This window comes from Heterodontus francisci, chromosome 19 (genome assembly GCF_036365525.1).
Source record: "Heterodontus francisci isolate sHetFra1 chromosome 19, sHetFra1.hap1, whole genome shotgun sequence".
Taxonomy (NCBI): Eukaryota; Metazoa; Chordata; class Chondrichthyes; order Heterodontiformes; family Heterodontidae; genus Heterodontus; species Heterodontus francisci.
The window spans coordinates 73,961,254-73,986,563 of record NC_090389.1 but is presented as its reverse complement, the minus strand read 5'-3'; the positions used below and the strand labels follow the sequence as shown (position 1 = coordinate 73,986,563).

At 44.0% G+C, this 25,310-nt stretch overlaps 1 protein-coding gene across 2 annotated transcripts in view; it reads right to left on the bottom strand.

Annotated features, from left to right (window-relative positions):
* The window catches only part of plxnb1b (plexin b1b), a 244,992-nt gene that overhangs the window by 172,722 nt on the left and 46,960 nt on the right, over positions 1-25,310 (bottom strand). The window lies entirely within an intron of this gene.

The following is a 25,310-nucleotide window of genomic DNA, read 5'->3' as shown; positions in this document are numbered from 1 at the left end:
GATCTCCTGGGGAGAGGTGAAGAACGAGAGAAAAACCCAGACCAATTAGTTGAAATAAAACTGGAAAGATCAATATCACTTTCAATGGTACACTGACACTCTAGTGTAAGTTCAGTGTTAAGCAAAAGCTGCTTTGCACCCATGCTAAACTTGGAGTGTGAATTGGGCGTGAAGCTCCTCCTCCAGGGACCTGCCTTCTTCCCATGTCAGACCAGGCAGGCACACTAGATTCCGACTTACATTCACACTATCGCTACAGCATCGGTGGGAAGCAGAACTGCAAATATGACACAAACACACAGACACACACTATTACGACCAGGTGAGAAATATGTTTAGGGGTCTCTTGTTGTCTTTAACTGGTCTTAGTGCAACAGGGTTTAATTTTTAAACGCATTGTGTTTTGAGCTCCCTTTTTTGTGAATCCTTGTTCACAGTTTCCAATTAAGGCAAAGAAATGAGCACACCAGGTTTTCTCAAGTTTAAAGAAAAAATGAAATTTATAAACCTTAAACATAAACGCTAATACGGTTCACGCCTATGGATATACAATGCGCCCACGCTAGCATGCTCATGCGATATACACATGCAGATAGGGACAGAAAAGAGAAGATAAGGTGGAACAGTTTGAGGCAATATGGCTACTGTGCTTCTAGCTCACTTGTTTGTAGGTAGTCTTGCTTTTGGTCGGGGCCCAGTGTTCCTTTTAAACCTTGTTCATGTAGGAGACTTTTCTCTCTTTGAGGTTCATGTGTTTTCACAAGATTCAGTTCCGTGAGAAAGAAATGGAGCAGGCAGACAGGAGAGGAGGTAATTCTTACTTCAGTTCCAGGAGCACACAGCTTTGAGTTCAAATTCCTTTTGGAAGTTCAAATTCTCTGCAACAGCCAGGTAGTCATGTGACTAAAACTGGTCTGACCGCTTCGGTGTTGGAGAAGAAACGACTGGGTCCCCATTGTTCCCATACTGCTACTACTATGCAAATGTCCTTCCAGTCAGGGGCTTGCAATTTTAAGTTTTAACGTTCATGTGGTGAAATAATATGTGCCTCAGTCTTTGTAGGTGGGGTGGGGGGGGGGGGGGGGGTTGGTGCTTGCCTAACAACACACAAAAACAGTTGCTGGCTGCTTTAAACCCACCACAGGAAGAAAAATAGGAGAAATAAAAATGCCTGGTAGATCAAAAAGACAACAGATACGAGCAACAACAGCTTGTATTTATATAGCGCCTTTAATGTGGTAAAAAGGTTCCACTGCTCTTCATGGGAGCAAGTTGAAACAGACTACTAGTTGTATGTTGATGACTGTTTTCAACATCACTGGACAATTTTCAGCTCCTCTCACAAACAAGGTGAAGCCTTTTGCAAAATATTCATTAAAAAAAGTCCTTCTTAGGCAGTCCCTCGGGAACGAGGATGACTTGCCTGCTAACAGTTGCATGATCTGCCACTTAACTTGTTAACTTTAGAAAAACAACTCCTTGATGAACAAAATTATTTCTTCTCCACCCCCAGACACACACTTTGTAGTCTGGTTACTGAACAGCATCAGCTCATCTCAGGATCAGAAGTACTTGAGCACACAGTCTAGACCGATAACTCCAGCGCAGTGCTGAGCGAAGACTGCATTGTGAGGAGATAAACAACATTTCAAAAACAAAAATGAGGGAAAGGGGAACCAGGGGAGGGAAACACGAAATCAACACGTGCTGATAATCTGTAATATCTTTCAGTTCTGCGAAAGGGTTCATACCTGAAGTGCCAACTAACTGATTTGGCACCCTCGATAGGTTCTGTCTGACCTGCCGCGTTTCCAGCATTATGTTCTTGTCTCACATTTTCAGCATCTGCCACATTTTACTTTTTTTTTTTGCTCATTCATCATCACAAAGTGTTTGCTAACATGTCTCCACAGTGCTTCTAAGCAAGACTTTACAAGCTCAAAATTCATTGTATTTTTATGTTGCTTCCAGAAAAAAATTCATGTCCTGCCAGGCATTTGTTTCCCATTTTAAGTCCCGTTGCATACTGACAGAAAAGGAGTTTTTGTGTCCAATGCAGCATTTGCATAACATCAATGCAACTAGAAATTGGTGTTTGAGGCTCAAGCAGAAATCAGGCCTGTTCCAAGGGATTGCTACATCTTTTAACATAATAGGAACCAAGAAACAAAAAAAAAGCCCACGCTTGATCACACAATAGGTAGAAGTTTACACTCTGCTCGCGTAAAATCACTGGCTGATGCACCTCATGGATGCTCCAGTTCTTGAGTGGATGCACACTAAAATAATAGTGTACTCTTTACCATCATCATTCCTCCCTGCTGGTGTTCAGATCAAACTCTTGCATCCAGACCTCAATACTGAGGATTCTTCAGAACCTTTTTTTTGGTCCTTCACACGAGAATATATTAACTGAAGCTGTGGGTTGTGTCCTGGTTCACTTTGGGACACAAAAAAGGAGATTTGATGGTTCTTGGTTACTGTATATACTTGACTATAGGACAAAGTGGCCCTGAAATTCCATGGAGGCTCTGCCAATTCCCACTGTTATGTCAGCAAAGGATCAGTGGAACAACCAAGCAAAAAGGGCGAGACACACAGTTCTGTTGGCTCGTTGCCAGGCAGTGCAGAAATGGCAAAGGGTGAGAATTCCATCCAGTCTTTACTAGGGTGATAATGGGACCAGGACAGGGATTCCCTGAGCCAGAGATCCCACTACTCAGTCTCAGCATGGATCTGGCATTTCAGCAGCAGCTTGAATGAATGAGAGAGATGAGATGACCCCAAATACATTCATCCTCATGTTCAAATCCCGCTATGGCCTCACCCACCTCGCCCCATTCAAAATCCCTATCTCTGCAACCTCCTCTAGCCCTGCAGCCCTCGGAGAACTGTATCCCTCTAACTTTGACCTCTTGTGCATCCCTCTCAGTCCTTCGCAATACCACTGGCGGCGGTGCCTTCAGCTTTTTAGTCCCAAAGCTCCAGAATTCTCTCTCTACACCTCGCACCTCTCTGCTCTAAAACCCTCCTTAAAATCTACCTCTGACTAAGCTTTTGGTCATCTGTCCTAATGACTTCATCATTGGCTCCATGTCAATTTGCATCTTACTTACACTCCCTGCGATGTTTTACGCTGTTGAAGGCGCTACTTAAAAATGCAAGTTGTTGTACCAGGTAAACTCCACTGATGAGAGTTCAGGCCTGGCAAGAGGCCTGAATCTTCCCATGGACTCGCTTACTCCCTCATGATCCAAAAGGCATGGACAATGCCACTCCATCCCTCAGGTGGGCAGCTGGTCAGTTTCCTGATGTATGGGGTAAACAGCTGCCAAAGAAGTGGACAAGATGCACCTTCACCCACTGGCCAATATTTTAGGTCATACCCTCCCCTTGACCTCTCAAACTCCAGCAGGGTCAATGTCCGGCAGCACTGATGGGAGCAATCCCAGCACATCAGAGTTGCAGCCCTTGGAATTCCAGATCTCTCTCACCCCATCTTTGCAGCAGAAAAAAAATCCTCCAAATAGCCAATAATAGATGTGGATCACGTTTCAGTTATGAATCTTAAAGAAGCTTCAATGCAGTATTAAAGTTCCTTTTTCTCCGATTTTCAGCTCCCTACTCCATTGTGTTGATGCAAAGCACATGGAACAATCAGCACAAGCAATAAAATGAAACATCCTGCTCTGTGGAGTCACCTTGGCTCCCTGGGGCATGGGAAATGTGATTTTAACACACACGCTGACAGAATCAATGGTACACGAGAAACCAAAGGGAGGGAGGCAAGAGAGAAAAGAGAAAGAACTTGCTTTTATAAACGACTTTCACGACAACAGGATCTCTCAAAGCCCTACAGAGCCAAAGAATTACTTTTGAAGTGTGGTCACTGTTATCTAGGCAAATCCCGCAGCCAATTTGCACACAGCAAGGATCCAAACAGGAAATAAAAAGTGAGTGACTGGTAATTCGGTTTCTCTCTGGTGTCAGTTGAGAAGAAAAGTTTGGCTGGGACAACAACTTGCATTTATTTATACAGTGCTTTTAATGTTAAGTAAAGGATTCCAGGGCTCTTCATAGAGGTATAAGGAAAAGAATGAAAGCTGAAGCAAAGAAAGACACTGGGAGAACTCCATGCTCCTCTTTAAATCGTACCATGGGAGCTTTTATGTCTACCTGGCTCAGAAGACAGGCCCTCGATATCAAATCTTATAGAATCATAGAATGGTACAGCACAGAATGTGACTAGTCAGCCCATCATTCCTGTGCCAGCTCCAATGAATTCCTCTCTCCTCTTTCCCTGTAGCCCTGTATTTCTTTCCCTGCAAGTATTTATCCAATTCTCCTTTGAATGTTACTTTGAATCTGCTTCCACCCGCATTACAGCCCTCCAGATCACAACTCCTTGCTGTGTTAAAAATTTCCTCATGCTACCTCTGGTTCTTTTGCAGATTACCTTAAATCTGTGCGCTCTGGTTACCAATTGGAAAGAATGCACCCAGAGCAATGCAGACCTCCCTCCTGTGTCAACTTGAAGTCTCAATCTAGATTATGTGCTCACGTTCTGGAGTGGGGCATGGACTAACAACCAATTGACTGAGAAGTGAGTGGGCGATCATTAACAAAAGAACTTGCTCTTGTATATAGCACCGTTCACGACCTCAGGACATCCCAAAGTGCAATACAGCCAACAGACCATTGAGCCAAGCTTAGGAGCCAGATACAGCAGAAGGAAATTGAGAGACGCACAGACAGGGTGGCAGTGGAGACAGGGAGCCACCGAGAGGGATCAGGGTAGCAGTAGTCCAGAGGCCACCGAGAGGGGAAAGCAGCAGATGCATATGCTGCCCCCATTGTGAGTTCTCCACTTCAGTGACTTGTATACAAGATGGCCGCGTCAACATATTGTACACAAGTATATACAAACATTTCCTTCTAACAATTCAACTGTTTTATGACATTTTACTAAAATGTAGTTATATAGTGGGTACAGGGAGAGGGGGAAAGGAGAGTCCATTTACTATGTGATACTGCTGTGTGTGTCAGAAAATTGAGGAATTTGAAAACTATGGCACTCTTTTATTAAAGACAATTTCTTCCTGTTACCTCCTTTTCTGAAAGCATTGGCTCATGTTTGGGTGTGGTTCCAAAGGCTGACAGGCCTTACCCTACCTCATCTAAGAGGCCACTCTTCATCTGTGATATGAGCCAAGTGAAAATGGACAAGCTATCTGACCACAAAGGCACTAAGGTTATTAGAGGATTATGGTGTCATAGTCCAAGACCAGATGCGGTGGTCAGCCATGATCTAACTGAATGATGGAACAGGCTTAAGGGGCTGAATGGCCTACTTCAGCTCCTGAATTCCTATCATCAATCAATGGCAGGGCCATGCTACTTGACTTTGTACTGCTCACTCAGGGTCATCCATATTAACCATAGCGCTCATAATGCGGTCTTGCTCAATGTTCTGCAAACTCAGCCCAGATCATGGGTCAAACTTTGGAATCCCCTGATCGATAAGCTTCAGTGCCACATTGGATAGTAGTGCATCAACCAAGGGTTGCCCACTCACACATGATAGATGGATTTATGCAAAGCAGGTTCTATCACCCCGACCCAATCAGCCAGCTACACTGCCTGCACGTCAGCCATTCCTACCTCAGTTTCAGTGGAAGTTAATCTCACGTTAATACCTAGAGCAGCAAGCCCCAGCAACAAGTACCTGTGCTGAGCCATTCCCTTGCCCGCACAGCTGTGTAGTACATTGTTACAGTAACCTTACTGACCCTGACAGATCAGTAGCCAGGACCAAGCAGTTTTCAAAGCAGCAGACATTTCCATGTAAGGCACTGGGCTGGTGTTCAAAGCTGATGGCCTTTTCCGGTTCTCAAAATATTCCAACCCTACCCTGCCCCCATGGTAACTGAGTTTCCCAGTTTCTCCAATCAAAACTGAGGAGACAGCCTTGCTTGTGGGTGCAACTAGTGCCTGCGTTTGCTATTAACCAGTCAACGGTCTGTTTGTTCAGGTGCTTAAGCTCCCTTCACTTTACACCACACATGAAACGCTATACCAACAGCCTGCAGCTTATTACACAGCTATCACACAACAGAAGGGACAAGAGGCTAAAAGTGCTGTAAACCTCCAGTCACATTTATGGGCCGATTTCTTCTTTCTCCTTGTTGATGTTTGACCCTCCTCTCCCGAAAGGTTGGAGCACAACAAAAAGGGGATTTACTCACTGTCCAACCTGCACTGGGACTACTTTCAGCTGATCTTGAATGCCCACAGCAGAAACTGCCCATTTCCCAGCACTAACATTCCACCCTCTCATTAAGCACAGCATTTGCATTATAAAAGAAAATTAATTGTCCCTGTGCTGTGGAGTTCCAGAAGTGCCTTTTGGACAGTTTACTACATAAAAAGCACTATATAAATCCCCGGGTCAACCAGCGATCCACAGCATTAGGGTATTGTTATGTTTAGGGGGGGATTCTGACTTAGAGGTGCGGAGTCATAATCCCATAGATTGTAGCTTCGCACCATTGGCACCTCAAACAAGCAGATACACTAAATGTCTGAGCCTGGCACTAAATTATTCGTAGATGACCTGACTGTGCTGTTGCAATAGTAATCCTGCTCAGTACTGGAGGGCCTATACTCATTGGCGCTTAGAAGAATGAGAGGTGATCTTACTGAAACATAAAGGCATGAACATGGAGTCAGTGGCATAGGGGTAATAGCACTGGACTAGTAATCCAGAGACCCGGGCTAATGCCCTGGGGACACGGGTTCAAATCCCACCCTGGCAGCTGGTGGAATTTAAAAATCTGGAATTGAAAGCTAGCCTCAGTAATAGTGCCATGAAACTATCGATTGTCATAAAAAACCCATCTGGTTCACTAATGGCCTTTAGGGAAAGAAATCTGCCATCCTTACATGGTCTGACCTGCACGTGACTCCAGACCCATCGCAATGCGGTTGACTCTTAACTGACCTCGGAAATAGCCTAGCAAGCTACGCAGTTCTCAAGGGCAATCAGGGATGGGCATTGTATACGGAGGGGCAGGAAATTATGTTAAACCCCTTGGTTGTATGATTCATCTGAAATGTATGTGGTAGATATCACATGTAATTGCAATTGTATTGAGGCACCCCAGAGTGCCACAGGCTGTGTGGAAAGAACTTGAACTATACTGCACTTCTGTAATGACTAATTTAAAATGTTATGGAATGTCCTTATCGAAATATGAATAAAGTATATTTTTGCAAAAAAAAAATTAGGGATGGGCAATAAATGCTGGCATTGCCAGCGATGCCCTGATCCCAAGAAAGAATAAAAACAACTGCAAGATTCTGAGGGGGCTTGACAGGGTCAATGCTGAGAGGATGTTTCCCCGCATGGGGGAAGTCTAGAACTAGGGGGCACAGTTTCAGAATAAGGGAACTCCCATTTAAGACGGAAATCAGGAGAATTTCTTCTGAGAGTTGTGAACTTGTGGAATTCTCTACCCGATTGCTGCGGAGGCTGAATCATTGAATGTATTGAAGGCTGAGTGAGACAGATTCGTGGACTATAGCGGAGTCCAGGGTTATGGAGAACAGGCAGGAAAGTGGATGTGAGGCCAAAATCAGATCAGCCATGATCTTACTGAAAGCAGAACAGGCTCAATGGGCCGTATGGCCTACTCCTGCTCCCATTTCTTATGTCCTGGTCTGGATAACTCAAATCCTCGCTGGTTAATTGTGGGGAGGTGGTGGCACAGTGATAATGTCACTGGACTAGTAATCCAAGGCCCAGGCTTTGGTTCGAATGCAACCACGGCAGATGGTGAAATTTGAATTCAATTAATCAATTTGGAATTAAAAGCTAGTCTAACGGTGACTATGAAACTATTGCTGATTGTTTTAAAAACCCATCTGATTCACTAATGCCTTTTAGGGAAGGAAATCTGCTGTCCTCACCTGGTCTGGCCTACAGGCGACTCCAGACCCACAGCGAAGTGATTGACTCTTAACTGCCCTCTGAAATGGACTTGCAAGCCACTCAGTCCAAGGGTAATTAGGGATGGGCAACAAATGCTGGCCTAGCCAGTGACACCCACATCCCATGAAAGAACAAAAAAAAAGCTATCAGAGGAACCTTACCGGTATATTTTCTTGCAGGATTTGAAATAAAGATTGCATTTTCATCTACCATTAGACCCCCATTTTGGTCCTTTTTATCCCCCATCTTTTGTCCCCCCTTTCCCCACCCATCTTCCACACACAGTTTCCCCTGCCCATGCACAGACCTTTTCTAGGCCAATGCTACTTTGTAAATAGCCACTCAGCCACTATGGAGAATATATGTCAATTTTTCTGCAATTGCCCATCCCTATCCTGTACGAAAGAGCTGGACCTTACTCGAAGCTTCTGTTGTGACAGGCCGAGATAGGGAACTCATGTTGTGAGGAGAAACAGACAGAAACCTGCACTCTACCACTCCACAGCCCAGTAACAAATGCATTTTTGTGTGAACCCGGTGCTCAGGAGGTGGAATGTTGGTGCTGGGGGAATAAGCAGTTTTCACTTTGGCATCAAACATCAGCTGAAAATCATCCCAGCTCAGGCACAGAACAGGCTGAACACAGGAATGAAGCTCCCTTCACTCTGCTCCAACCTCAGAAAAACCCTCTTTACTGCATTAGTGACATTTTCCCATTCCCTCCACCAGCTGGCCTGCGGCCTCAGTGCCAATTCGGGACAAATACAGGAGGGCCCATTTTATGCCCATCATCTGGGGTCTCAGAATTTGCTCATTTCAGCAGTTTGAACTGTAACGTCTGAGACCTAAACAAATGCATTTGAACACGATGATTTCGCTGCTTTATTTCTGTGAAAGTGTGAATATACAATGCAAGCCTGCATTCAAAGGGTGAATAAAAGATTGTGGCTTTCTATTTTCATTTGATTGTATCAGAGCCTCAGTTTAATTGAGTCTTTGGGGTGGGCGAGAGCGAGAGACAGAGAGCGACAGCGAGAGAGCGAGGGAGGGAGGGAGAGCAAGAGAGAGAGATAGCAGGTGCGAGCGAGCCTGTGCATAGACTACTGGAGATAACAGTGCAGGCAGGTGGGGTTGGTCAGAAGTGACAGTGATGTACATCAGACAGCACTGGGGGGGGGGGGGGGGTATGTCACATGACACTGTGGCAGGGTGGTGTCACTTTGGAATATGAGAAATAACACTATTTGGAGGGTTAAAGGTTTTATCCTGATTGATGCTTCTTTTTTTCCAAATATTATTCTAATCTTTATTTATCAGAACCAGATAATGTTGGAAATGGCAACAAGTTATTTACATCAGTTTTGACAATTGTTCTTTAATCTGGTTCACCTTGAAGCAGTGGGGGAGGCAGAAAGCGGTTTTATAAAGGCCAAGCCGTGCTAATGGTTTGATCGGACTTTTGTTGTTTGGCAGAAAAAAGGATTCTCAGCAATCAGCACAAGTACACAGAGGTCACCAGTCATTCAATCTCATCTATATAGAGTGCAGCTGAAACAACATGCTGGCAGAGGGGCCATTCACTGCAACTGTCAGAGGTGGACATAGGAGTGGCATAATTAGTCTCAGTGTCCCTGGGCTAAGGGAGGGACCATTTTTAATTCATTATCGAGTTGTGGGTGCTACCAGCACGGCTGGAATTTATTACCCCTCCCTAGCTGCTGAGGTGGTGGTAGCCCACTGTTACGACCAGGTGAGAAAGGGTCTAGGGGGTTCCCTCTCAACCTTTTCCTGGTTTAACCGTTAACAGGGTTTAATTTTTAAAACATTTTTTAGCTCCCCCTCAGTGAATCATTGTTCACTGCTCCAATTGTAAGGCAGAGAAAGAGAGAGAGAAAGAGAAAGAGAAAGAGAGAGAGAAAGAGAGAGAGAGAGAGAGAGAAAGAGAAAGAGAAAAAGAGAAAGAGAAAAAGAGAAAGAGAAAAAGAGAAAGAGAAAAAGAGAGAGAGAAAGAAAAAGAGAAAAAAGAGAAAAAAAGAAAAAGAGAAAAAAGAGAGAAAAAAGAGAGAAAAAGAGAGAAAAAGAGAGAAAAAGAGAGAAAAAGAGAGAAAAAGAGAGAAAAAGAGAAAAAAAGAGAGAAAAAGAGAGAAAAAGAGAAAGAGAGAGAGAAGGGCTTCCTTGCTCCAGCTTCAGTTTCAACAGCCTTCTGCCTTTCTCTGTGGGACAATTTAAAAAACCCAGGTTGCCCAGGCAGGTTAGTCATGTGACTAGCTGATTTGGCCACTTCTCTGTGGATTCTGCCATCTGAGCAGTCATCCTGGAATGTGAGTGTCCTCACCTTCAATGTCTGGTGATCACAGCCCATTTTGGGTTAAGTGGACCAGGGAATAGTCCTTTGTCCCACCAAGCACTGCCTGTTAGTATGCAAATGTTTTTCCAGCCAAGAGTCGGGTGTTCTGTTTTAAAAAAACAAGTCCTTTCTTCACTCCAGCAACAATTTAAAATCAAGGTTCACATGATAAAATTAATATGCCTCATTCTTGAACTGCTACAGTTCATTAGGTGAAGGTATTCCAACAATGCTGCAGTGGTTTAATACAACTGAGTGGCTTGCTAGGTCACTTCAGAGGGCTTTGGTCAATGCCATTGGTGTGGGACTGTCACATACAGGCCAGAACGGGTAAGGACAGCAGGTTTCCTTCCCTGAAGGACAACGGTGAGCCAGCTTTTTAAAAATAAAAAATAGGATAGCTTCAGGATCACGGCTCTCATTCCTGTTCAATGCCCAATAATCCGAACTGGAAAGTACAGGTGCATGGACATGAGAGTGAAACAGGATGTGCACTGATGCTTTCAAATCCATAGTGGCAAATGTTTCTGGTTGGATTTTCCAGATGGATTGGTGATCATGGAACGTACCCCCTCCCCCACAACCCATTATACTGCTAGATAATACTCATATGAAACCGCTGCATATAAAAAATGTTTTAATGATGTTTTAAGGGAAACAGGTATTTAGTTACAGGTATCAGTGAGATGGATGTGCCTGCTTCTCACTGCAGAGTCTGTCTATCCTTGCATGTTCCCCTCCGAAGTGAAACAGCCAGCCCACCCTGCGCTGCGCATGTGGCAGCCACAGTCCGCTCCTGCCCGCTGGCTCACATCCCACATTGTTTCTCGACCCCTGGAAAATGTCCATGACCCCAGCTTGAGAACCACTGGCTAAAATAACCTCGGCACTCATTAATTGGAGACTCACAAAGAACGGCCATTCAGCTGAGGTACCAGAGGGCAGCCATGACCCGTGGGCCTGTACCCCCAGTATAATTCAGCATGTTCAGAAGAGATGGGGAGAGTAACAGGAAAACAAGACTTTTTTTGGCAAGAGAATATGCTGTAAGTGAATGCCGCACTGTTACACCCCTGGGAGTGGATTTAATGGGTTTTGAAAACCCCCAAGGCATGGGAATGATTAACTGCTGTATATTTCCAGTTTTATTGGTAACAATCTGAAAAATACAAATCAAAAAAAAAATTTATCTTTTGCTTTGTAAAATAAGTTACAAAAAGCAAAGTCTGCAGTGCTACAGCCTGGGGCTCAGTAAATGGTTCTAAATTGCTGAATAATGCGCAACAAGGAAATAAATGGGTAAGCAAGAGGCAGCCTAGACATCACCTCAAACATGAACTGCCAGAGGGAGGTTGAGGCAGTGCATTTACTTATTCATCATTTTACTGAATTTTCTTTTTCTTTAGCCATTGCATATTATAGAATCACACAATGGTTACAGCACTGAAGGCAGCCATTTGGCCAGTCACGTCTGTGCCAACTCTCTGCAAGAGCAATTTAGCTAGTCCAACTCCCTTGTCCTTTCCCTGTAGCCGAGCAAATTCTTCCCCTTTCAGGTGCTTATTCAAATCCCTTTTGAAAGCCACGATCGAATCTGCCTCCGCCACACACAGGCAGGGCATTTCCCCATGTTGCCTTTGGCTCTTTTGCCATTCACCTTAAATCGGTGTCCTCTGGTTCTCGACCCTTTCGCCAATGGGAACAGTTTCTCTCTTATCTACTCTGTCCAGACTCCTCATTTGAGCACCTCTATCAAATCTCCTCACATATTTGGTTGAATTCTTTGTTTGACGTTGTGTGTTCAGTGAGGTGAGAGAATGGAATGCTTTCTCACTTTACCAGCTAGATTCAGCTACTAGTACTCCCAGGCCAGGCACAGCTTAATGAAGAGTAAAGCTTCCTCTGCTCTGGGCCACCCGATATTTTCAGGTCAGGTAAAGCATGCTTTGAGGGGTAGAGGAAATAGTTTTCTGTTCTATTCCATCAAGCACTCCTATGTCAAGTCAGATTCAGAGTAAAGCTCTCCCTACTTTGGAATAAACTGCACTGTTTGAGAAAACTTCAAAAGGAACACCCACCACTGGAGCACTGTAGTATTTCCTTTACTTACTATCAGAAAAGAGAAATCTGAGGGGTGACCTAATAGAGGTATGCAAAATTATGAAGGGGTTTGATGGGGTATAAGTAAAAATGTTTCCACTTGTGGGGGAAGCCAAAACTAACGGCCATAAATGCAAGATAGTCACTAATAAATTCAATAGGGATTTCAGCAGAAACGTCTTTACCCAGAATGGTTAAAATGTGGAACCCACAAGTACAAGGTACAATTGAGGTGAATAGGAACATAGGAAATAGGAGCAGGAGGCAGCCATTCGGCTCCTCGAGCCTGCTCCGCCATTTAACTAGATCATGGCTGATCTTCTACCTCTGCCATTTTCCCACACTATCCCCATATCCCTTGAATAGCATAGATGCATTTAAGGGGAAGCTCGATAATTACATGAGGGAGAAAGAAATAGAAGAATCTGGTGATATGGTTAGATGAAGGAGGGTGGGAGGAGGCTTGTGTGGAGCATAAAGTCTAGCAAAGACCAGTTGGGCCGAATGGAATGTTGTTGTGCTGTAATTTCTAAATAGCTCTCCGTGCCCTCTCGCATTTATTGACAACTTAGTATTAATTAGAAGTGATGATCTTCTCATTTGGCTTGGGTTGGCATTGCAGGGCAAGGAAACTTCCATCCTATTTGTTGGAGTTGAATTTGAACCCAGTTCTCAGAGACGAACATCCTCTCCTCTAACCCACTGCACCACTCATGTCTCAATTTGTGACTAGCAAATCAGTCCCCTGAATTTTAGGAGGTCCCAACATGCAAATGTTAAGACACTTAAAGGGAGCACAGCTGACATCTGAGCACCCACAACACCCCAAACACAGAATCCACCATTGTTGCCATCTTCCTGCTCCTGGTCATCATTCAAGGGGAAAGTCTAGCAGCTGAATTTTGAGTGCCCTCAATGAAATGTGACTGTCTCCGTATATAACTGTGGCAGTGGGGCAAAGGATCCAGTCAGAAGTGTCTTTATTGTTTTAGGAACTGGCCTTTGTCTAATCAGCGATCTTGTTTCTTGGATGAATTGTTCAGCCATATAAAGCCAAGTGACCTGCTCCTTTCAGTACTTTGGGGCCTCTGCTGCTGGCCTCTAGGGGCCCCTCGAAAGATGTAAAACAGGGCATTCAGGTTAATAAAATATTTTTATAACAGTCATAACATTTGAGTAAGAAGCCAAGGGGGAACTGCTAAACTAAAATTAGATTTCTTCCCCCTCCTCTTTCTCTCTGCATGACAAAGACCACAGTAAATCAGTTCACTGCTTGCCAGCTCCCCCACTCTCAAGTGCAAGTTCCTGAGCTTCCTAAAGCGAACTCTATAGCGATTATAAGATTGTTGTCTGGGAGACAACATTCCTGATCAGGGTGCTCCTCTGCTCGGCTTCAGAAACAAAGCAGAGCATGGAAAGAAAACAGAAGCAATTAACTGCACTCCCATCCAGAACAGCTCCCCACATCTCCACCACCCCCACCAATCATTTGGCCTCAATAACCCTTCGAGTACCAAAGACCACTTATGCAACCTTTCACCATAAGTTGCTCAGAAAAAGGATTAAAAGATTAAATTCCTGATGCTTCACATGGCAGAACCAAACATTTCTCATTTTTCCCACACTTGTAATTATGTTCTCACACCTTCTTTCTTTTAATATCATTCCCTGATCAAAATGGCCAACAATTTACCTGCTCGGTACCAATTTCCGTCTGATAATGCTCCCACTTGGGACATTTTACTATATTAAAAGGTGTTATATAAATACAAGTTGTGTTGTTGTTCCCAAGCCTCCTTACAGTCGCTGGGAGCTGCATGAATGCACTCCTACATTTCCAATTTCAAACAAAACTCCCTCTACAGGTGCAACTCATCTTCGCTTGGGAGTTTGTCGTCACCTCTCCTGGTGGGCTGACTATGTTTGGAAACTCCGCAGTGGGAGTCAAAATTAATAAATCTTTCACTGGAACTCCTCTCTGATCGTTGAATGCATACATGCATGTACTGCGTGGTACAATACTGAGTTTCACAGGCCTGGAAGATCCAGGTTCCATCCCCGATCTGGGTAGCTACACATGTGCCTCAGTGCAGGTGGGGTGGGGTGGGGTGGGGTGGGGGAAGCAGAAAAGGAATGAGCCAACCTCTGGCACATGTGGAACAAAAGTTCTTGCTTTCAGTGGAGAAAACTAGAAAAAATACAAGTTCAATATTTCTAGGGAAGGTTGGTGCCCTTTTTCCTAGGGATGCCTTATTTGACCAAATACACAAAGTTATGAGCGGCATGGACAGAGTGGATAGTCAGAAGCTTTTCCCAGGATGGAAGAGTCAGTTACTAGGGGGCATAGGTTTAAGGTGCGAGGGGCAAAGTTTAGAGGGGATGTGTGAGGCAAGTTCTTTACACAGAGGGTGGTGAGTGCCTGGAACTTGCTGCCGGGGGAGATGGTGGAAGCAGGTACGATAATGAAGTTTAAGAGGCATCTTGACAAATATATGAATAGGATGGGAATAGAGGGATATGGGCCCTGGAAGTGCAGAAGGTTTTAGTTTAGCAGGCATCAAGATCGGCGCAGGCTTGGAGGGCCGAATGGCCTGTTCCTGTGCTGTACTGTTCTTTGTTCTTTGTAATTCATAAGAACCAAGAACAACCTGCAGTCAGAGTTTACAATGGGAAATTTCTTTTTAATAAGTTTAAAAATTAGAAAGTTATTTCATTTTCTATCAGAGAGGCAAACATGATCTTAGCGGTCATAATTTGCCGAATTCTTCTTTCGAATATCCCACATTTGACACAGACAGTAATTTTGTTTACAAATGTTAAATGACAACCAGATGTTTCTTCTGTTGAGGCTGAATACCAGGGTGAGTAGACCCAAACATTAATTACACATTTCTGCTGGAGTCTCCCAAGGAGATAGTCACAAGCCAAGCAGCAAGAGAAAGGATGTGGTATTGTTGCTTGTCTGCTTGTAAATTAATTTAGTTACATCATTTTTTTTAATCATTTAAATAAGATGAGTCGATTGGCTCCCTGTATCCTAGATGCTATTTTCCTTGTTGGTAATAATGAGGCAGATTTCCAAAAACAGTCCACTCCTGTTTGTGAACAGCTCAGTCACCCACATACCAACATCACTTCCATGAATTGGCTACTATCACCTAATTTGTTGGCTTATATCAGTTTAGTCTTCCATTTGTATATATGCTTACCCCCAATTTTATGATTCCTATAAGAATGAGAGGGTGGAAGAGGGCAAGAGCACACAGTCAGTGTTGTCATGTAGGAAACTAAACACCCAATTTGCCCACAGCAAGGTCCTAAAAGCAACAAAAAGATAATGACCAGATAATTTTCTTTTGTAGTGTTGCTTCAGGGAGGAATATGGGCCAGGACTCTGGGGGAAAACTCCCCTGCTCTACGTCAAAACAGTGCCACAGGACCTTTTGTCTGTGAGAGGCCAGCAGACAGAGTCACGACTTAACGTCTCATCCAAAAAACAGATAGAAGATAAAAGATGGATAGAAAGACGGACGTAAGAAAAAAAATCTTGCACTTGTTCTCACCTTCACAACCGTGAATGGTTACAGACATCCAGCCTATCGAGCCTGTGCCAGCTGTCTGCAACAGCAATTTCCCTCATCCCACTCCCCTGCCCTTTCCCGTAGCACTGCAATGTTTTTCCCCCTTCAAGTCCTTATCTAATTCCCTTTTGAAAGCCACAATAAAATCTGCCTCCACCACCCTTTCAGGCAGTGCATTCCAGATTGTAACCACTCGCTGCATAGAAAAAAATTTCCTCATATCGCTTTTAGTTCTTTCACTAACCACCTTAAATCCATGACCTCTGGTTCTCTTTCGCCAATGGGAACAGTTTTGCTCTATCTAATTATAAAAGCAAAATACTGTAGATACTGGAAATCTGAAAGAAAAAAGTGCTGAAAATACTCAACAGATCTGGTAGCATCTGTGGAGAGAGAAGCAGAGTTAACGTTTCAAACATTAACTCTGTTTCTCTCTCCACAGATGCTACCAGACCTGCTGAGTATTTCCAGCACTTTGTTTTTTCCCCCATCTACTCTGTCTCGACCCCTCATGAATTTGAGCATCTCTATCAAATTTCCTCTCAACCTTCTCTTCTCCAAGGAGAACAACCCCAACGTCTCCAATCTATCCATATAACTGAAGTTCCTTCATCACTGGAACCATTCTTGTAAATCTTTTTGGCACCCTCTCTAATGCCTTAACATCCTTGCCAAAGAGTGGTGCCCAGAAGTGGGCACTATACTCCAGTTGAGACCAAACCAGTGATATATAAAAGGTTCATAAAAACTTCCTAGGTTTCTGCCAATTTTTCAATTTTAACTCCCTATATTCATCTTTAGAAAGAAAACTGCCAATGTTATCACACTAATTACATCCTCCCAGGATCACCTCCGTGTTAGCAACCAGCACCCCATGCCTCTATTGCAGAGAAATTCCTATGCTCCAAACAACTCTTAATAAGCTGCTTTCCAAATGATTTGTTGTTTAACTGCATAACTAATACAAAACATATAAAAATTAGGCCTGAATGCAATACTTTAAAATGCCACCTTCACCTGAGGACTATACTTCATATACGTGACTCCCTGTAGACAACGCCACAGAAAATTGATTTGTAATTTTCACTTATTCAAAAGCCTTCATTGTCAAGTTTATTTGCATATAAATTTCCCTTTGTCCTTGTATCCAATCCATCCTTACATTTCGTCCAAAAGCAAGATGTAGTCTTCCGCAGACATAGATTGTGTCCTCATGAATTAGCAGAGGCTGAGTACTAAATTGATGGGCATATCAGACCACCCATAGTAGACTCTGACAATTGGCACCCCTCCCCACCCACAAAGTCCAGGTTTGAACTTTCAGTCTCTTTGGGAGCAAGTCCCACCCCCAGTACTGTAACTAGAAGTTTGTCCAGGCACTCACCATTTTCATGGACAGTGCCACGTATCCTCGCGAAAGGGCAAGGTTTGTCAAAGCCTGGGTGCATTTATTTCTCTTTTGAAACTTTGAACAATATAAACATCTGCCTAGGCTCTAGCTCAGAATTCCCTCCCAACACCCCTCTGCTTCACTACCTCAATTTCCTCCTTTAAGACACTCCTTAAAACCTACCTCTTTGACCAAGCTTTTGGTCATCTGACCAAATATCTGCTTATGTGGCTTGGTATCATATTTTGTTTCATAACATTCCTGTGAAGTACTTTGGAACGTTTTATTACGGTGAAGGCGCTATATAAACATAAGTAGTTGTTGTTGTCAAAGGGAGCACAAGAATTACTGAAGGAAATGAGCTGCTGCTTTCCAGTACTGGAACCGTGTGTGTGACTGCTCAGCACCAAAAGGCTTCTTTGCTTTTGCTGTGGTTTAGTCTGAATGGAGGTCCATTCACTGTTCGCAGAAACTACATACAACCCTTCTGACAATAGGCTGTGGTTCCCTCTTCTATGAAAAACATATTTTCCATGTGCGTTAAGCAACCGCAGAAGTTCCGGATCCTCCTTGCCCAGCACAAGTAAAGGATTACACAGCAAACACTTACTCTGAGTCGTGGACAGGGCATTTCTACTGGTCGGTGATCCAGTTGACAAAAAGATGAATCTAGAACTTGAGTCAATCGCAGTGTAAAACAATTCAACAGCAGTAATAGATATCACAGAACAGAGATTCTAGGAACTGTTACAGCGCAGGAGGCCATTCCGGCCATCATGTCTGCACTGGCTCTCCAAATGAGAGATTCACCTAATGCCATTCCCCCACATTTCCCCGTAAACCTGCACATTCTTCCTTTTCAGATAACAGACTAATTCCCTTTTGAAAGCCTCAAATGAACTTGTCTCCACCATAATCTCAGACAGTGCATTCCAGATCCTAACCACTCGCTGCGTAAAGAAGTTTTTCCTCATGTCGCTTTTGTTTCTTTTGCCAATGACTTTAAATCTGTCCCCTCTCATTCTCAATCCTTTCATGAATGGGAACAGTTTCTCTCTATCTACTCTGTCCAGGCCCCTCATGATTTTGAATGCCTCTATCAAATTTCCTCTCAGCCTTCTCTTCTCCAAGAAAAACAGTCCCAACTTCTCCAATCTGTCTTCATACCTAAAGTTCTTCATACCTGGAACCATTCTCATGAATCTTTTCTGCATTCTCTCCAATGCCTTCACATCTTTCCTAAAGTGCTGTGCTCAGAACTGGACAGAATACTCCAGCTGAGGCCAAACTAGTGTCTTATACAAGTTCAACATACCATCCTTGCTCTTGTACTCTATGTCCCTTTGACTAAAGCCCAGGATACTCTATGCTTTTTTAGCCACTCTCTCAATCTGTCCGGCCACCTTCAATGACTTATGCACAAATACACCCTGGTCCCTCTGCACTCGCACCCCCTTTAGAATTGTACCATTTATGTAATATTGTCTCTCCATGATCTTCCAACCAAAATTAATCACTTCACATTTCTCCGTATTGAACTTTATCTGCTGTTTATCCGCCAATTCCACCAACTTATCTATGTCCTCTTAAAGTTTGACACGATCCTCCTCAGTTCACAACTGTTCCAAGTTTCATATCATCTGCAAATTTTGAAGTTGTGTCCTGTACACCAAGGTCTAGGTCATTAACATATAATCAGGAAGAGCAAGGGTCCCAACGCTGACCCCTGGGGGAACTCCACTACAAACTTTCCTCCAGCCCGAAAAACATCCATTAACCACTACTCTTTGTTTCCTGTCACTAGCCAATTCCGTATCCATGTTGCTACTGTCCCTTTTATTCCATGAGCTATAATTTTGCTCACAAGTCTGTTGAGTGGCACTGTATCAAATGCCTTTAGAAGTCTATGTACACCCCAGTAACAGCATTACTTTCATCAACCCTCTCTGCTACCTCTTCAAAAAAACTCACCAAGTTAGTTAAACATGATTTTCCCTTAAGAAATCCATGCTGGTTTTCCTTAATTAACTCATTTGTCCATGTGACTATTAATTTTGTCCTGAATTATTGTTTCTAGAAGTTTCCCCACCACCGAAGTTAAACTGATTGGCCTGTAGTTGCTGGGCTTATCTTTACATCCTTTTTTGAAAAAGTGTGTAATATTTGCAATTCTCCAGTCCTGTGGCATCACCCCCGAGACTAAGGAAGATTAAAAAATTATGGCAAGTGCCTCCACAATTTCCACGCTCGCTTCCCTCAATATCCTTGGACGCATCTTATCTGGTCCTGGTGCCTTATCAACTTTAATTATGGACAGCCTAATAAAGGCAAGACCAGATGATACTCCAAGACAACAGAGCCAACGCCCACAGTGATACACAGGGAAAGTACAAAATCACTTGTATCAGTGTATGTTTTTCAACAGTGGAATGGATATTAACATGCGGTTCCAGAATGGCACACCATGAAGACTACCTCATGATTTCCCACGCAGCGAGTTCACAATCTCAGCTTAAATAAGTTTCCTCAGTTCCATACGGTTTCAATGAGAGTTTAGTTTGAATCAGTTGCTGTCTTGGGTTTGGAGGCAGTTTCTCCACCCAGAAAAAGACAGGAGTAAGAGACAAATACAACAAACAGCAACACCTCAGCACCCTAAAATCATAGTGGAAATTAATCGGATTCAGATAGTCTTAAACAACTGGACTTATTTGAGATTCTCCACTTCTAATGCAAGACATTTTTATTCAATATTCTTATTTTCCATTCATCAAAATGAATTTTGAATATTGCAGAAACTTGTTTGCTGGAGGAAGAATTAGGACAGCTCAGTCCAAAGCACCGATACGCAGAGCTGCTGGCTGCTAAACAAAAGAATGAGATTGAATGCACCAACAGGCTGTCAGCATGTCTTTCTACATTTGAATAAGTTGTAATTTCCCCATCTGCATTTCTAATGTGATCACCTGCTCCACTGCACCCCCACCCCCCCAACCTTCATTTCCCCAACCGCCCCGGAATTTGAACCTGAGGGCCTAGGCCCGAGGGGGAAGTGTTTACTTTAAGAATATCATTCATCTCATGAGTAGAACAGGAAACAGGCTTAAATTACTATTGCTCAGAGGCTTGAGAAAAACCATAGGTTTGCTGAATATAATTCATGTCTATCATCGGGACAGTGTATCCAGTCAACTATTATTCTCTTGACCATCCATCATCTGTTAATCTCTTTCAGTTCCACTCCAGAGTGCTGCGTTAATCAAAATTGCCTCTAAACAGATCCACCAAAGCTTGCAAGGTCTACTCACAATGTTTAGGGTCACGAGTATTTAATATTGGGCTGCAGCTGGCCAAAGCTGTCCCAGAAAACATTTTTACACCAATGTGTGTTTACTTTGGATCACAAAAGACTCACAGCTGTGACCAATTCCAGATAGTTAACTCACTAATCCAGAACGCTTAACCCAACAGCAGAATCATAAACTCAATGCTTCTAGGAATGGGAGTACAGCAAGACTTGAAGTTGTCAAAATTTGGCACCAACAGACTAGTTACTGGGGAGGCAGTGGTGGAGTGGTAATGTCACTGGACTAGTAATCTAGAGGCTCAGCAAATGCTCTGGGGGCATGGGTTCAAATCCCAGCATGGCAAATGGTGAAATTTAAATTCAATAAATAAATCTGGAATTAAAAGCTAGACTAATGGTGACCATGAAATCATTGTTGATTGTTGGAAAAACCCATCTGGTTCACTAATGTCCTTTAGGGAAGGAAATAGTCTGCCATCCTTACCAGGTCCGGCCTACACGTGACCCCAGATCCACAGCAATGACTCTTAACTGCCCTCTGAAATGTCCTAGCAACCCACTCAGTTCAAGGGTAATTAGGAATGGGCAATAAATGCTGCCCTAGCCAGCGATGCCCACATCCCATGAACAAAAAACAAATATAGTCACAGATTTTCCCATAGTCTAACCAATGTCCCAACAGTCCATATTGTCTAAAATGTTGGTTCTTCTGCTGAAGTTCTTGACTTATTCTGGGGCACGGTTCCATGGACAACATCTGCCCTTCAATTCTTCACGTGCGAGTATAGACAGTCAGTGTTGGCAGACTGTTCCATAAATGTGGGTCATAACTGGCAAACCTGAACAGGCATTGATTTGCATTTCGATGGAATTCACTGAATAGTGATCACAGAGCAGAAACTTCAAACTACTTTTTTCCCTTCCCCAGCTCAGGAAAACTAAGAGCAATTGTAATGCCTTTTCCTGGTTGAGATCAGCCATTTGAGCAAGCTATCAAAGGGCTGACCAGCTCCCATGGAACTACACTTTATACATGCCAACAGCTTCAGCGAGGGGAGAGGGAGAGGGAAAAGAAAACTTCGCACACACTAGAAATTCAACCTGGGACCATCTTGGTGCTATACAATTTAGTAACACACTACTTGGTGCATAACATATCCACTAAACTATCAGGAACTTTCCTACAAGGAATTTAAAATGTTTTTTATTCAGACAATGCGTGATTTACTGATTGGGTTTTAACATATGTGCAATGACAAAATCATCATGGGCTAGCAAACAAATATAACAAAGTGCTCGACTTTATGTAGCACCATGAACAGCCTCAAGACATCCCAAAGCACTTCACAACTAGCTTTTGAAGAGTAATCACTGTTGTAACGTAGGAAGTGGGGCAGCTAATTTGCACATAGCAAAGGTCCCACACACAGCAATAAGTGATCAGATAATCTGTTTGTGATTATTTGATATAAATATAGGCCAGGACACCAGGAGAACTCCTTGCAGTTTCGAAAAAGTGCCATGGGATGTTTTTACGTTGACCCAAGTGGGCAGAAGGGGCTTTGGCTTAACATATTCACTCACTACTGCACTGAGCTGTCAGCCTCGATGATGTGCTCAAGTTCTGCACTGGTGCTTGAATCCAAAACCATTTGAAGAGGTGGAAGTGCCACCACTGAGTCAAAGCTGACACCTTAAACACAAAGGTGGTCCAAAACACCTAAAACCAGTGGGTTTACATTTACAATGTAATCTGCAGACCATTTCACTGCTTAACATGGACTATAAAATTCTATCCAATGTCATCACCAATCCAGTTAAATCTGCTCTGGAGTTGCTGATCCACCCTGATCAGACCTGCACTATATCTGGCAGGAAGATTTCGGATAGCCTCACGCTACTCAGGGATACTACTGCCTATGTGAAGGACAGGAAGATGGACACCTACCTTATCAGCTTGGATCAGGATAAGGCCTTTGACAGATTATCGCACACCTACATGATGGACGCGTTCTCCAAAGCAGGGATTGGGGAGGGAATCTGCAATTGGATCCAACTGCGCTACACAAACATCAGTAGCACAGTTTCAATCAATGGGTGGGAATCGGAAAGCATTCCAATCAAATCTGGAGTTAGGCAAGGATGTCCCCTCTCCTGTGTCTTGTTCCGGTCATGTATCGCACCTTTTGCCGAGTCCATTAAGGATGTGGCCATAGGGTGACAATCCTAAGCAGCAGAGGCATTCAAGTCAAAGCCTCCCGGTATTAGGATAACATCACCATCATCTGCTTGGATCTGCTGTCAGTTCACAGACTGATGACTATCTGCAACCAGGTCGAACTGGCCTTGGGAGCAGAAGTAAATCGCGGGAAGAGAGAGGTTATATTCTTTGGGATCTGGGCCGACTGATCCTTATTCACCTTCACCATCATGTCAAATTTCTTGAAGGTGCTGTGGATATGGTTCAGAGGGGCCGGGGCATGCATCAGAAGCTGTGAGGGGCTTAAAGCCATGCTGAAACAGAAACTGGGTATGTGGGAGTGGCTCACTTTCTCCACTGCAGTTAAGTACCTGGTCATCAGGTGTGAGACGCTTTTGATGTTACTGCATGTGGTGCAAGTCTGGCCCATACCCGCTTTTGCGCTGTGGGAGCCACCCAAGCCATCTTCCACTTCATTTGGAGATCGAAGATGGATGTCAGCAGGGACACGATGTACAAATCTTTAGATAAAAAGAGGGGAAAAAGGACACTCAATAGTGCCCTCATCCTCATGACCACCTTTGTGTGTGGCTGCATCAAGCTGTGCCGTAGACCAAGTGTCAGTACGTGCTGAGATTCTATCTGTCCCCAGCGGTGCGAAGGATGGGGATGGCAACATTGCCCCAGAATGCTCCTTTCAGTTGGACTGTGCCATACCACTGTCCCTCATGGAAATGTTTATGCAGAAAAACACTTTTGATGAAAGTCCATCAGGCAGTGTCCTCACGCAACATCCTCAAGGCCCTGCGGGAAAAGGAGATGGTGGATCCTGTTGGATGGCTCCCTGAGCGGACTGTCAAAGTAATTTGGCAGAGTGCCTCATTGTCACAACTTTCAAATAAGCACCAAGACATAGCTTGGCAGGTGGTGAGAAGGGCCCTCCCCTCAGGTCTTTCATGCACAACCAAAGTCGCAGAGCCATCACATGGTGCCTGCCTTTGAGGCTGTTTTACGCCTCTTTCTGAAACGTGCCTTTGCAAAAAGAGGTCTGGAAAGAGATGCAGTGGTTTTTGTCCAGGTTCATCCCGAGCAGCTCCAAAACGCAGGACTCTGTGCCCTACGGGCTGCTCCCAGGGACGGAACCCGAGATAAACCTCAAATGCTGCGGGAGGATCATTAACTCTATGAAAGACCCTCTTTGGGCTACCCGAAACTTGCTGGTCTTCCAGTGCAAAGAGCTGTCGGCGACAGAGTGCTACAGACTGGTACATTCCAAGGTCTAGGACTACGTGCTGAGGGACGCACTAAAGCTTGGTGCAGCCGCTGCAAAGGCTCAATGGGGAAAGGCCACTGCATAAGGCCCTCCCACCATAGTGAACTGAGGGGCTGGAACCCGTTTAGTTTAGTTTATGTTTAGAGATACAGCACTGAAACAGGCCCTTCGGCCCACCGAGTCTGTGCCGACCATCAACCACCCATTTATACTAATCCTACACTATTCCCATATTCCTACCACATACCCACCTGCCCCTATATTTCCCTACCACCTACCTATACTAGGGGCAATTTATAATGGCCAATTTACCTAACAACCTGCAAGTCTTTTGGCATGTGGGAGGAAACCGGAGCACCCGGAGCAAACCCACGCAGACACAGGGAGAACTTGCAAACTCCACACAGGCAGTACCCAGAATTGAACCCGGGTCGCTGGAGCTGTGAGGCTGCGGTGCTAACCACTGCGCCACTGTGCCGCCCGTGTAAAACCATCGACTGTATGCTCGATATGAAATGTATATTGTAAATATAACCTGTAACCGAAGTTCCTCACTACACTTAGAGTGCCACATACTGGAATGAAAGAAACTGAGCTGTACTGCAATTTATGTAAAATCAAATTTGCATTGTTAGGTAATCTACTTTTACAAATTTTATGAATAGGGTACATTTTCTGAAAAAAAATTACAATGGAATCACTACTGTTATGTGGGCAAACACAGCAGCCAAATTTCGCACAACAAACGAACCAATGACTGGATGAGGGAGGAATGTTGGTCAGGACACTGGGAGAACTCCTGGCTCTTCTCTTAACAGCATGGGATTTTTAAATCTCCAGCTAATCAAGCAGGCAAGCCCTTGGTTTAACACCTCATCAGAGAGGCAACACCTCAAACAGTGCAGCTCAGCACTGAACTGTTAGGTGCTCAAGCCCACAGTAAGGCAACAATCCCCATGTTTAGACTCCAAGGGAATGGTTCTGCCAACTATCCCAAACAGGTTCTAGGCACGAGAAATCCGTTGGTATAAAACAAATGATAAGAACATACATTTTTTTTGATCTCCCAGGCAGTCGCTGAACTGAGAGGACATGATAAAATATCCCAAGTCACAGGTTTGG